Raw genomic sequence first — 12327 nt, 5'->3', positions numbered from 1 at the left:
CTCCAAAAGGCGTTGTCCCCCACAGGCTCAGTGCCAAGAAACAAGCACCAAGAGTTTGTCTTGGTTGTTTCGTTCTTTTCATAAACTATATATATGTACAGTTGATAACAGGATTTCTAGCCAATAACCATATAGTTAATACCACCTTACAAATGTTTTTTAAAATGCCAGAAATATCTTTAAATGCTTTGTCACACCAACGGCAAAGTGCATAGAGTGAGGAAAATATGAGATTATCTTTTCATTTTTGGAATGTTTGGAAATATGTACAACTTTGATACAATTTCAGAGTGTTCCAGACACATATGACCACTTCAGGTAAACCACTGTCAATTTTTAGAGCACTCTGAGAGACTATGATTGTGATCGAATTCTGTAATTAAACCTAATGAGGGCAACAGACATTTCTCAAACAACAGATGTGTCAACTACCCTACTTTCTAAGGTATTCGCAAGGAGACAGATAAACAGTTTTTTATTCATCATCACCTTCTTCTTCCTCTTCCTCCTCCTCCTCTTCTTCTTCACATCTTCTTTGACTTCTTCTTCCACCTTTTTCCAGGGAACTTACAGGGAACTTTAGCAGGACCCTTTGCACCAGACTTGCTGTTAGACTTAAAAGTCAACAACACCCTTCTCGTATTTCTCCCTCAGCTTCACTGCCTTAGTGATGCAAGGCTGCTTTTCACTGACACTTAAGTTATCCCACATCTCACCCAGTTTTTTTGCTACATCTCTCTAATAAAGATGCCAGGGTTTATGGATTTGATCTTGGGGTGAAATTCTGAACAGTACAGGAAGAATCCAGACGGTGGCCTTTTGGAGACATGAAGGTCGTTGCCTCACTTAACTGGTTCACAATCCTTCATCTTCCAAGCATAGCATACTTTATCTGCCTTTGTCATTTCATCACATGTAGGGTTCTCTTTGCCAGACATTATCTTCCACCTCTCAGAGCACTTGTTGGAAAATTCTGCAAAACTGACAGAGACCTCTGGGTTTTTCTTATGTTCTTCTCTGCATGTCTGCAAAAAGAAGACATAAACAGACACCTTTTCCTCCGGTTTCTTGGGGTCACCTTTAGCCATCCTGACTAAATTGCTTCTTCCTTCCTGGTCACCTAGCAAGAGGGAAGCTGAAGGGGGCAGGAAGGGTGCATGGAGGAGAGGCAGGGGGTCAAATAACCTTTTTTGTGGGGGACAGGGGGTATAGAATTTCTCCCTGTCGCCCAGGCTGGAGTGCAGTGGCACAATCTCAGCTCACTGCAAACTTCACCTCCCAGGTTCAAGAGATTCTCATGCCTCAGCCTCCCAAGTAGCTGGGATTACAGGTGTGCACCACCATGCCCAGCTAAGTTTTATATTTTTAGTAGAGATGGGGTTTCACCATGTTGGCCAAGCTGGTCTCAAACTCCTGGCCTCAAGTGATCCGCCCATCTCAGCCTTCCAGAGTGCTGGAATTACAGGCATGAGCCACCATGCCTGGCCTCAAATAACCATTTTAAAGTGGCCGGGCGCGGTGGCTCACGCCTGTAATCCCAGCACTTTGGGAGGCTGAGGCGGGCGGATTATGAGGTCAGGAGATCTAGACCATCCTGGCTAACATGGTGAAACCCCGTCTCTACTAAAAATACAAAAAAAAAAAAAAAATTAGCCAGGTGTGGTGGTGGTCGCCTGTAGTCCCAGCTACTTGGGAGGCTGAGGCAGGAGAATGGCATGAACCCAAGAGGTGGAGCTTGCAGTGAGCAGAGATCGCACCACTGCACTCCATCCTGGGTGACAGAGTGAGACTCTGTCTCAAAAATAAATAAAAATAAAAAAATAGAGTCCCATTACTTCGACCTCTGCCACCGCCGGTGCCTCCGCCACCTCACGGGAAGAGAGGAAGCAGGAGAGGAGCCCACGTCGCCTGTCACCCAATATCTCCAGTCGCGTGGTCCCGAAGAGTGTAAGATGTTCGCCTGCGCCAAGCTCGCCTGCACTCCCGCTCTGATCGGAGCTGGATCCAGAGTTGCATACAGACCAATTTCTGCATCAGTGTTATCTCGACCAGAGGCTAGGACTGGAGAGGGCTCTACGGTATTTAATGGGGCCCAGAATGGTGTGTCTCAGCTAATCCAAAGGGAGTTTCAGACCAGTGTAATCAGCAGAGACATTGATACTGCTGCCAAATTTACTGGTGCAGGTGCTGCAACAGTAGGAGTGGCTGGTTCTGGTGCTGGTATTGGAACAGTCTTTGGCAGCCTCATCATTGGTTGTAACAGAAACCCTTCACTGAAGCAGCAGCTGTTCTCATATGCTATCCTGGGATTTGCCTTGTCTGAAGCTATGGGTCTCTTTTGTTTGATGGTTGCTTTCTTGATTGTTTGCCATGTAACAAATTACTGCTTGACATGTTGGCATTCTTATACATCTGTAATTATACAGATGTAATTCTGTGTATCTTACTGTGACTCCGAAAACTGTAGTATTGGTGTCATGGAAATGTATGTTATTTCCAAAGTCATTTCACTGAAGATGAAAACTTTAATTTCTTCTGTGATCTGTACTTACACTAAGTTTGGATTATCACAAAGAAGAATGTGCATTCAGACAGACGCTGTCCAATTCAGAGAAAGCTACAGCAGTTGCTCCACTGATGAAAATATCCCAATGTAATTTTTATGGGAATTCTTTTATATAGTGTTCTGCATATTGTAATTCACAGGGCTTTTGTTTATTCACATAAAGGACAAATATTTGGGTGTTTTGAGCTTCTATAAAATACGATTAATTAAAGATAGTTAATACTCAAGACAGTCTTGTGTTTTTAAGGTCTAACATCAGTTAGAATACTTCAAATCAGAATCACCTTTCAGGTGGTTGGTTCTAAAAATAAATCACGTCAGCTTTTTAGGAAATGAAGCCTTAAGCTGGGCGTTAATGTGATTTTTATTTTTCAGTAAGTCTCACATTAAGCAATTGTGTGCTGATAATGAATCTTCCATGTCTTTTCAGAACAGGTTCAGTCCAACTAGCAGCTAGTTTCTTACTTGAACAAGACTATTAAAAACCAAATATCAAAAAGTAGACTGAATTGAATAGATTTTTACAGCCAAAAGTTGCTGTAAGGCAGCGTTTATCACTGTTGCTAACATGTTTATAGTGGGAGTCTTAGGGATGATAGCTGGTTCAAGAGTATTTTGCTGCTAATACTTTATGTTGCTTCTTGGTCATACTTTTCCCATTCAAAGGAAGAAGGTGGTGCTACTATAGACAGTTTTTCCCCTAGCAAATATATTGTACCATAATATCTATCGTCCAAGTTTCAGGGTTTTTTGAAAGTTGATAATTAGGAAAGCGACATTTTACTTTTTTTAGTGCCCTTTGCCTCTTTGATTTCCATTGAGAAAGAGCAGTCAGTTACCAAAGTTCCTCAAGTGTGGGAAGACCGCCTACATCAGAATCAGTGTTCGTTTAAAAAATAAAAATCCCTAGGTTCCAGACCTACTGAATTGGACTCTTTGGACACGAGACTCAGCAATCTGTGTCTTTAAAAAGGCTTCCCAGGTGATTTTTGTGCATACTGTTTGAGAATCACTAAGTTATACATATGCTACCTTCTGTAAAGTGAAATGAGGCCCACAAAAGCTAAAGAGGTAGAGCTGCTACCACGTTTTTAGTTGATTCATCATCTAGTCTATATCACCCAAAAGAACTAGAAATAGGTATTCAAACAAAAACCTGTATACAAGTATTCATAGAAGCACTACTTACAAAAGCCAAAAGGTAGAGACAACCAAATGTCTATCAGCTGATGAATGGATAAGTAAAACACATCCATATAATGGAATATTCAGCCATAAAAAGGAATGAGGCACTGATACATACTGAATAAATGTGAGTGAACCCTAAAAACATGCTCAGTGGAAGAAGCCAGCCACATGATTCCATTTATATGAAATACCCAAAATAGGCAAATCCATAGTGACAAAGCCAATTAGTAGTTATCAGGAACTAGGGAGATGGGTGAAGAGGGAGTGACCGCTTAATGCGCATGGGGATTCCTTTTAGGATGATGAAAATAGGATGAATTACGGCTGGTCCGATGGTAGTGGGTTATCAGAACTTATTAACCTTAGTGTCATTAAAGTTGGTATATAGCCCCTCACTGCTAAATCTGGCTGAAAATTTTTTTTTAATTTTGATAAATTAGTGGTGATGGTTGCACAACGTTGTAAATATACTATAATAAATGTCACTGAATGGTACACTTTAAGGTGGTTAAAATGGCAAATTTTACATGTCTTTTCCTGAAACTAAGTACTGTACTATGTAATACAAAGTACATAGTATAAAATTTTAAAAGTGATAGGAAAATGCTTAGATTAATAGTCATCTATTCCAAGTGTATTTTAAATAAAACTGGTCTTGGTAAAGACCTGTTAAAAATAAAATAAAATAAAATAATTTTAAAAATGAAGTGAACAATTCAGTGTCTTATGGTACATTAAGAATGTTGTATGACCATCCATATCTAGTTCCAATCATTCTAAAGTAAAACCCCTTACCTATTAAGCAGTTTCTTATCCTTCCCCTCCCCCCAACCACCACCTTCTGGAAACCACTAATCTGTGTTCTATTCTCTTTAGATTTATCTATTCTAGATATTTCCTATAAATGGAATCATATAATATGTGGTATTTGGGGTCTGGCTTTTTTCACTTAGCTTAAGGTTTTGGAAGTTCATCTACTTTATACCATATATTAGTACTTCATTCCTTTTTATGGCTGAATAATATTCCATTGTGTGTATACGACAATTTGTTTATCCGTTCACTCATTGAGGGACTTTTGGGTTGGTCCACTTTTCTGTGAATGCTGCTGCTACAAACATGTATACACATACTTGTTTGAGTACAAGCATTCTCTTATTTGGGGCACATACCTACGAAATGAATCTATGCTTAACTTTTTTGAGGAACTGCCAAACAGTTTTCCACAGCAGCTTTATATTTCATTTTATATTCCTACGAAAAAAATGTATGAGGGTTTCAACTTTTCCACCTCATTGCCAACACGTTTTTTAAAAAATTATAGCCATCCATTATAAAGGATGTGAAGAGGCACCTCATCATGGTTTTGCTCTGCATTTCCCTCATGAAAAATGATGTTCAGCAGCTTTTCATTTGTTTTTTGGCCATCTGCATATCTTCTTTGGAGAAAAGTCCACTCAAGTCTTTTGCCTATTTTATAACTGGGTTGTCTTTTTGTTGTTGAGTCGTAAGAGTTCATGATATATTTTGTATGGCAGATCCTTATCAGCTACAAAACTTGCAAATATTTTCTACCATTCTACAGGCTGCCTTTTCACTTTCTTAATAATCTCTTTTGATGCACAAAAAGTTTTCATTTAGATGAAGTCCAATTTATCTTCTCTTTTGTTACTCATGTCTTTGGTGCCTAAGAACCAATATCTAAAAACACTGACAAATCCAAGGTCATAAAGATTTATCTCTACGTATTCTTCTCAGGGTTTTATGGCTTTAAAAACATAAAAATGTTATTTTTAAATCATAAAGTTGGCTGGGCACAGTGACTCATGCTTGTAATCTCAGCACTTTGAGAGGCTGAGGCAGGCAGATCACTTGAGTTCAGCTTGAGGCCAGCCTGGGCAACATGGCAAAAACCCCATCTCTATTAAAAAATATGAAAATTAGCTGGACATGGTGGCATGTGCCTGTAGTCCCAGCTACTTGGGAGGCTGAGGTGAGAGGATCATTTGAGCCCTGGAGGTTAAGGCTGCCGTGAGCTGATTGTGCTGTTACACTCCAGCCTGGTGACAGAGAAAGACCCTGCCTAAAACAGAACAAAACTGTAAAATCTACAGAATATTTTTAGTTAATTTTTGTATACAGTTATGTCTTAGGAGTCTAATTTCATTCTTTAGCAGGAGAATATCCAGTATTCCCAGCATCATTTGTTGAAGAGACTATTCGTTCCTCATTGAACGTTCTTAGCATCCTTGTGGAAAACCAACTGGTCATAGATATATGGGTTTATTTCTGGACTCTCAAGTCTATTCCATTAATCCATGTGTCTATCCTTATGCCAGTACTACTTTGACTACCCTACCTTTGTATTAAATTTTCAAACCAGAAAGTATGAGTCCTCCAACTTTGTTCTTTTTTTACAAGATTGTTTGGCTATTCAAGGCCACTTGCAATTTCATGTGAATTTTAAGATCAGCTTTTGCATTTCTGCAAAAGTCCATGGGAATTTTGATAGGTTTGATAGGATTGAATCTGTAAGTGATTTTGGGTAGTAGTGACATCTTAAGACTTCCAATATACAAATATGAGATATATTTTCATTTATTTATGTCTTCTTTGACAGATGAGTAAACATTATTTCAGTTTTCAGAGTACAAGTCTTTACCTTCTTGGTTAAATTTATTCTTGTGCATTTTATTCTTTTGGAAGCTACTGTGAATGGACTTTTTTTTCTTAATTTACTTCTCTGGTTATTCATTACCAGTGCATTCTTCTACTTTTAATCTACCAAGATCTTTGTATTTAAAGCAAGTTTCTTGTAGATATGCTTTGACTTTTTATCCAATCTTATAATTGGTATATTTAAAATACTTACATTTAATATAATTACTGAGATAGTTGGAATAAAATCTATAATCTTCCGAGTTTTCTATTGGATCCACTTACTTGTTGTTCCTTTTTTCTTTTTCCTGTCTGATCAAATAATTTCTTAAATTACTCAATTTTATCTCTGTTATTTGCTACCTAATTTTATATATATATATATTTTTTAAATTTTAGGTGGTTTCCCTAGGGTTTATAAATACACATTTTACTGTTCCGCGAAAACCACAAACTTATTCCTTGATAAAGGCCTTTCTACTAGGTGTATGTTCTATCTGGAATGTTTCTTCCCAGATCTTCAAATAGTTTCCATCTTCACATCACTGAGACTCTGGTCAAATGTTAGCTCCTCAGGGAAGCTCTCCAAAACTAGCTTACCTACAGTAGCACCTGCACAAACCACCTCTCCTCTGCTTTATTTTTATCTATCATCACCTTATTACCACCTGAAATTGCATTTGTTTAATGTGTCTCCCCAACTAGAACACTTCATGTAATAGCAGTTTTCATTTTTCTTGTTTACTATTATTGTATCCTCTGCACTTAAGACAATACTTTGCACATTAGTTTTCAAATAAATATATGAATAAGTTCATTCCATTATAAGATTACCACATATAGGACTAAGGAAAATACAAAGTGCTTACACAAATTGAACCTGATATATTTACAATAAATTACAGAATAAAGAAATAAGTTATCTTTCCCATGACTAAATTGGCCGCTACTTATATTTGGAGAAGAGGAGAAAGAGAGGAACTGTAAACAAAATCTGGGTCAAAAAATAACTATTTAAATGTCTATTTGATACAGTCTTTGCAATGAAAGAATTTTAAAGTTAAAGATTTGAACCACAATGAGATACTACCCTACACCTACTAGGATAGCTATTACTTAAAAACAAACAAAAAACAGAAAATAACAACAGTTGGCAAAGATATTAAGAAACTGGAACCCTTGTACGCTGCTTGCGGGAATGGAAAGTGGTACAGTTGCTATAGAAAAGTCTGACGCAACCTCAAAAAATTAAACATAAAATTACATATGATTCAGCAACTCCACTTCTAGGTATATGCTTAAAACAATTAAGAACAGGAACTTAAACAGATACTTATAGGACAATATTCATAGCAACATTATCCATAATAGCTAAAAGGCAGAAATAACCCAAATGTCCATCAACAAACAATTGGATGAACCAAACGTAGTATATACACACTATGGAATTTTATCAGCCATAAAAATGAATGAGATTCTGATACATGTTACAATGGTGGACTTTGAAAACATCATGCTTAGTGCAATAAGCCACACACAAAAGGACAAATATTGTGTGATTCCACTTATATGAGCTACCAAGAATAGGCAAATTCATAGAGACAGAAAGTAGAATAGATGTTACCAGGGGCTGGGAAGATGGGAAAAGATTATTGTTACTAGATACAGAGCTTCTGTTTCAGACAATGAGAAGGTTGTAGAAATGAACAGTGGAGACAGCTGCACAATATTATAAATGTACTTAATGCCACTGAACTGTACACTTAAATGGTAAATTTTAAGTTGTGTATATTTTATCACAATGAAAAAAATCAGACACAGCAATCCCACTGCTGGCTCTAAAAGAAATAAAATCAGTATGTTGAAGAGTTATCTGTACTCCCACATTTATTGCAACACGACTCACAAGAGCTAAGATATGGAATCAACCTAAATATCCATCAACAGACAAATGAATAAGGGAAATGTGGTGTGTATGCACAAATACTATTCTTGGGGAGAGGGTTCAAGATGAATGACTAGAGGTGTCCAATGCCAGTTCTCTTTAGAAAGAAGAACCAAAGTTACAAGTGAATAACCAAAACGTGAATAGACTAACAAGCAGAGAATGCTGGAGGCTAGTAGAGAACTCATGAGAAGCAGCTGGGGCACAGAAAAGGACGGAAGCAAGAGGCTGGCAGAGATCTGCTAGGAACCCCGAGGGACTTGGTATCTAGTCAAAAGGGTAGGTGGGAGTGTTTGGGCTCCTCTTTCCCCTGTGACAAACCACTGGTATCTGAACTGTCAGAGAGCTCCACCCCCCAGAAACTCAAACACTGGTGTGGGCAGTGATCTGGGGACTTCTTGAGGGCACTGCACCAGATTACCAACTTGCACTGGGTTGCTCACTCTGCCCCCAGACTTGAAAGGCAGCGATAGGGTGCTATACTGGGAGCACAGCCATCAGGGGTCTGTGTCCTGCCCAGGGAACCTCAGCCTTTGTGTCTCCACATCACTAAAACCCCATAGACATTCCTTGGCATCTGCTCAGATTGTGGCAGCAGCAAAGGGATGGCTGGACCAAGGGAGTTGCAGGGTTCCTCGGCAAGTGCTGCCCTGAAGAGAAGAACAAGTATTGCACACCAAGGGAGCGGTCACTGGGACAAAGAAAACTAGAACACATACTTTCCTGTGCCCAAGAGCTCACCACCTATGGACTATGAGTGAGTGTGCTGTTTCCAGCAAAAATGTGGGCACTGTGCTTGGCTCTACAAAACTTCTCAAGTATGATTTCATCCTGGAGGCCAACCTGGTTTCAGTGCTCAGACCCAGGCATGGAGATGGGGACTCCTTCCCACCCCCACTGCTGTAGGCATAGCCATGGCTAACCCCACAGGAAACTGGCATGGGTGCATCAGAGGACAGACTTTCTGGGGCAGACAGGGGTGACTGTGGTCTTACTGGCAATCAGTCCACCCTATCTAAGCTTGCCCAAAAGGTGGGACCCCCTCCCCCTCTCCATAGAGAGCAGCAGCGTTCCTGCAAGGGAAAGAAGAAGAGTCAAAAAGCTGTGTGTTCTGAATTGAGGGAGAAGACTCCAAAACAAAGACATTCTGGCAGCAAGCCATGGGCAGTCACCTTTTAAGGCTCTCAGGTACATTGCAGCCTAGAGATAAGACAGTGGTGTCTGACCAATTTGAGTGTTCTGAGTATGGGGACAGGGGCATGACAGGGAGGGAGATTACATTCCTGCCTGCCCAGGCTATGGAGCTAGGGTACCTACCTGCCTCTCTGCAGAGACCTCAGTGTACTTACCAGGAGCTTCCCTGCCGCCCCCTCAGGGCTGCTGCTTGTGCTTGCCATTGGGGAATCCAAGGGAAGGCTTAGCTTTCCATCTCTGCCCTGACTTGTCCCCTGCTAGGGGGTGAGCAGAGAGCTCAGGCCACTGTACATTCCGTAGCCCAGCCCATTGCCTGAAGCAACAGAGAACTTCCCCCAGTAAACAAAGATCAAGCACCTGCCCATCTGCTTCTGTTGCAGCAGGCTCTTACCCACGACCACCGCCACCTTTCCTGAAGGTTGAAATGTACAATCCAGTAGAAAACCTGCTGACACAAGTGCACAGTGCTGGGAAATGAGATAAGATTCTTGAGACTTCCGCCATCCCAGCCCTGCAGGAAGCTGTGATACTGCTCACGCACCCAGTACACTGCTACTACAACTAGCATTTGAGAAAACCACCACACAAAGGCTATCTATGTTCAAAGAACTCATACAGAGTTTCTGCCAAGGAAGCACCCAGAACATACATTACAGTTACATCCTTCAGAGGAAAAAAATTCCTATCCAAATGAAAGTAAATTCAAAAGAAGAAGAAGAAAAAGGCAGTTTCTCCATACGAGAAGGAAACAGCCAAACAATTCTGGAAGTATAAAAACAGTGTTATGACGCCCTCAAAAGATCACATTAAATCTCTAGCAATGGATCACAACCAAAATGAAATCTTTGAAATACCATATATAAAGAATTAGAAATACTGATTTCCAAGAAGTTCGATGAGATCTAAGAGAAAGTTGAAAATCAACACCAAGAAATCTGAAAATCAAGTCTGGAAAAGAAAAATTCATTGAAGAAATTATAAAATGCAGGTAAAACTTTAACAGACTAAACCCAGGAGAAAAAAGAATCTCAGAGCTTAAAGACAGGTCTATTGAATTAGTCCAGTCAGACAAAAATAAAGAAAAAATAATTTTCAAAAAATGAACAAAGCCTTTGAGAAGTATAGGGGCTATATAAAATGTCTAAACCTACAAGTTACAGGTATTCCTGAGGGAGAAGAAAAGGCAAAAAGTTTGGAAAACCTATCTGAGGAAGTAACTGAGGAAAACTCCCTAATCTTGCTAGAGATTTAGACATCCAAATAGAAGATGCTCAGAGAACTCTAGGAAAATACAGTTCAAGAAGGACTTCACCAACACATATAGTCAGCAGACTAATGACAACATGAAGGGAAAAAAAATCTTCAAATCAGCAAGAGAAAGGTGTCTAATCACCAATAAAGGAAATCCCATCAGACTAACAGTGGACATATTGGCAGAAACTTTACAACCCAGAAAAAAAAAATCACAATCCCATTTCAGACTTATTAAAGAAAAAAAAAAAAACCTGTCAACCATGAATTTTTCATCCTGCTAGAATAAGCTTCATAAATGAAGGAGGAAAAGTCTTTCCCAGACAAGCAAATGCTAAGGTAATTCATCACCATTAGACCAGTCTTACAAGAAATGCACAAGGGAGTTCTAATCATGTAAACAAAAGATCAATACTCAACATCATAAAAACAGACAAAAGCATAAAACTTACAGGTCTTATTAAAAGGATGATCCAGTAATATGCTGCTTACAAGAAACCCACCTAACACAGACTGAAGGAAAAAGGGTGGAAAATGATATTCCACACCAACAGAAACCAAAAGCAAGCAGGAGTAGCTACATTTATATCAGATAAAACAGACTTTAAATCAACAACAGTGAAAAAAGACATGGTCATTTTAAAATGGTAATGGGACAAAGTCAACAGGAAGATACAACAATCCTAAATATATATGTACCTGATATAGGAGGTACCCAGATTAATAAGACAACTACTACTGGGGCACATGTTCTCAGGACATCCTGAGACAGTGCCTTGGAAACAAAAATAAATAAAAAGAAAAAGAAAAGAAAACCAAAGAAAAACTATCTAAGAAAAGAGACAGCAATACAATAATAGAGAAGGACTTCAACATCCCAATGACAGCATTAAAAATCACTGAGACAGGAAATCAACAAAGAAACACTGGACATAAATTGGACTCTAATAGACATTTATAGAACCTTCTATTCAACAACCATAGAATATACATTCTTCTTAACAGCACATGAAATGTTCTCTAAGACAGACTATATTTTAGCCCATGAAACAAGTCTCAATAAATTTTTAAAAATCAAAATCATATCAAGTATCTTCTTGGACCACAGTGGAATGTAACTAGAAATTTATTCCAAGAAGAACTCTCAAAACTATACAAATACATAAAAGTTAACCTGCTCCCAAATCATCTTTGAGTCAGCAACAAAATTAAAATAGAAATCTAAAAATTTTTTGACACAAATGACCATGGAGACACAACATACAAAAACCTCTGGGATACAGCAAAAGCAGCACCAAGTGGGAAGTTTGCAGCATTATATGCCTACATAAAAAATAACCAGAAAGATCACAAATTAACAACCTGGCATCGTACCTCAAGAACTAGAAAAACAAGAACCCAAAGCAAGCAAGAGAATACAAATAACAAAGATCACAGCAGAACTAAAGGAAATTGAGAAGAAGAACAACAAAAATACTAAGGATCAAAGAAATGAAAAGTGGGTTCTTTGAAAAAAATAAACAAA

General features: G+C 38.8%; 1 protein-coding gene and 1 pseudogene across 14 annotated transcripts in view; one reads left to right on the top strand and one right to left on the bottom strand.

Annotated features, from left to right (window-relative positions):
* Window positions 1-12327, bottom strand: part of EVI5 (ecotropic viral integration site 5) — a 271149-nt gene that overhangs the window by 123251 nt on the left and 135571 nt on the right. The window lies entirely within an intron of this gene.
* Window positions 1830-2797, top strand: LOC102119656 (ATP synthase F(0) complex subunit C3, mitochondrial pseudogene; annotated as a pseudogene).

The sequence above is a fragment of the Macaca fascicularis genome, chromosome 1, assembly GCF_037993035.2.
Source record: "Macaca fascicularis isolate 582-1 chromosome 1, T2T-MFA8v1.1".
Lineage (NCBI taxonomy): Eukaryota > Metazoa > Chordata > Mammalia > Primates > Cercopithecidae > Macaca > Macaca fascicularis.
Note: the sequence above shows the minus strand (reverse complement) of the source record. Positions and strands in the feature narration are given on the sequence as shown.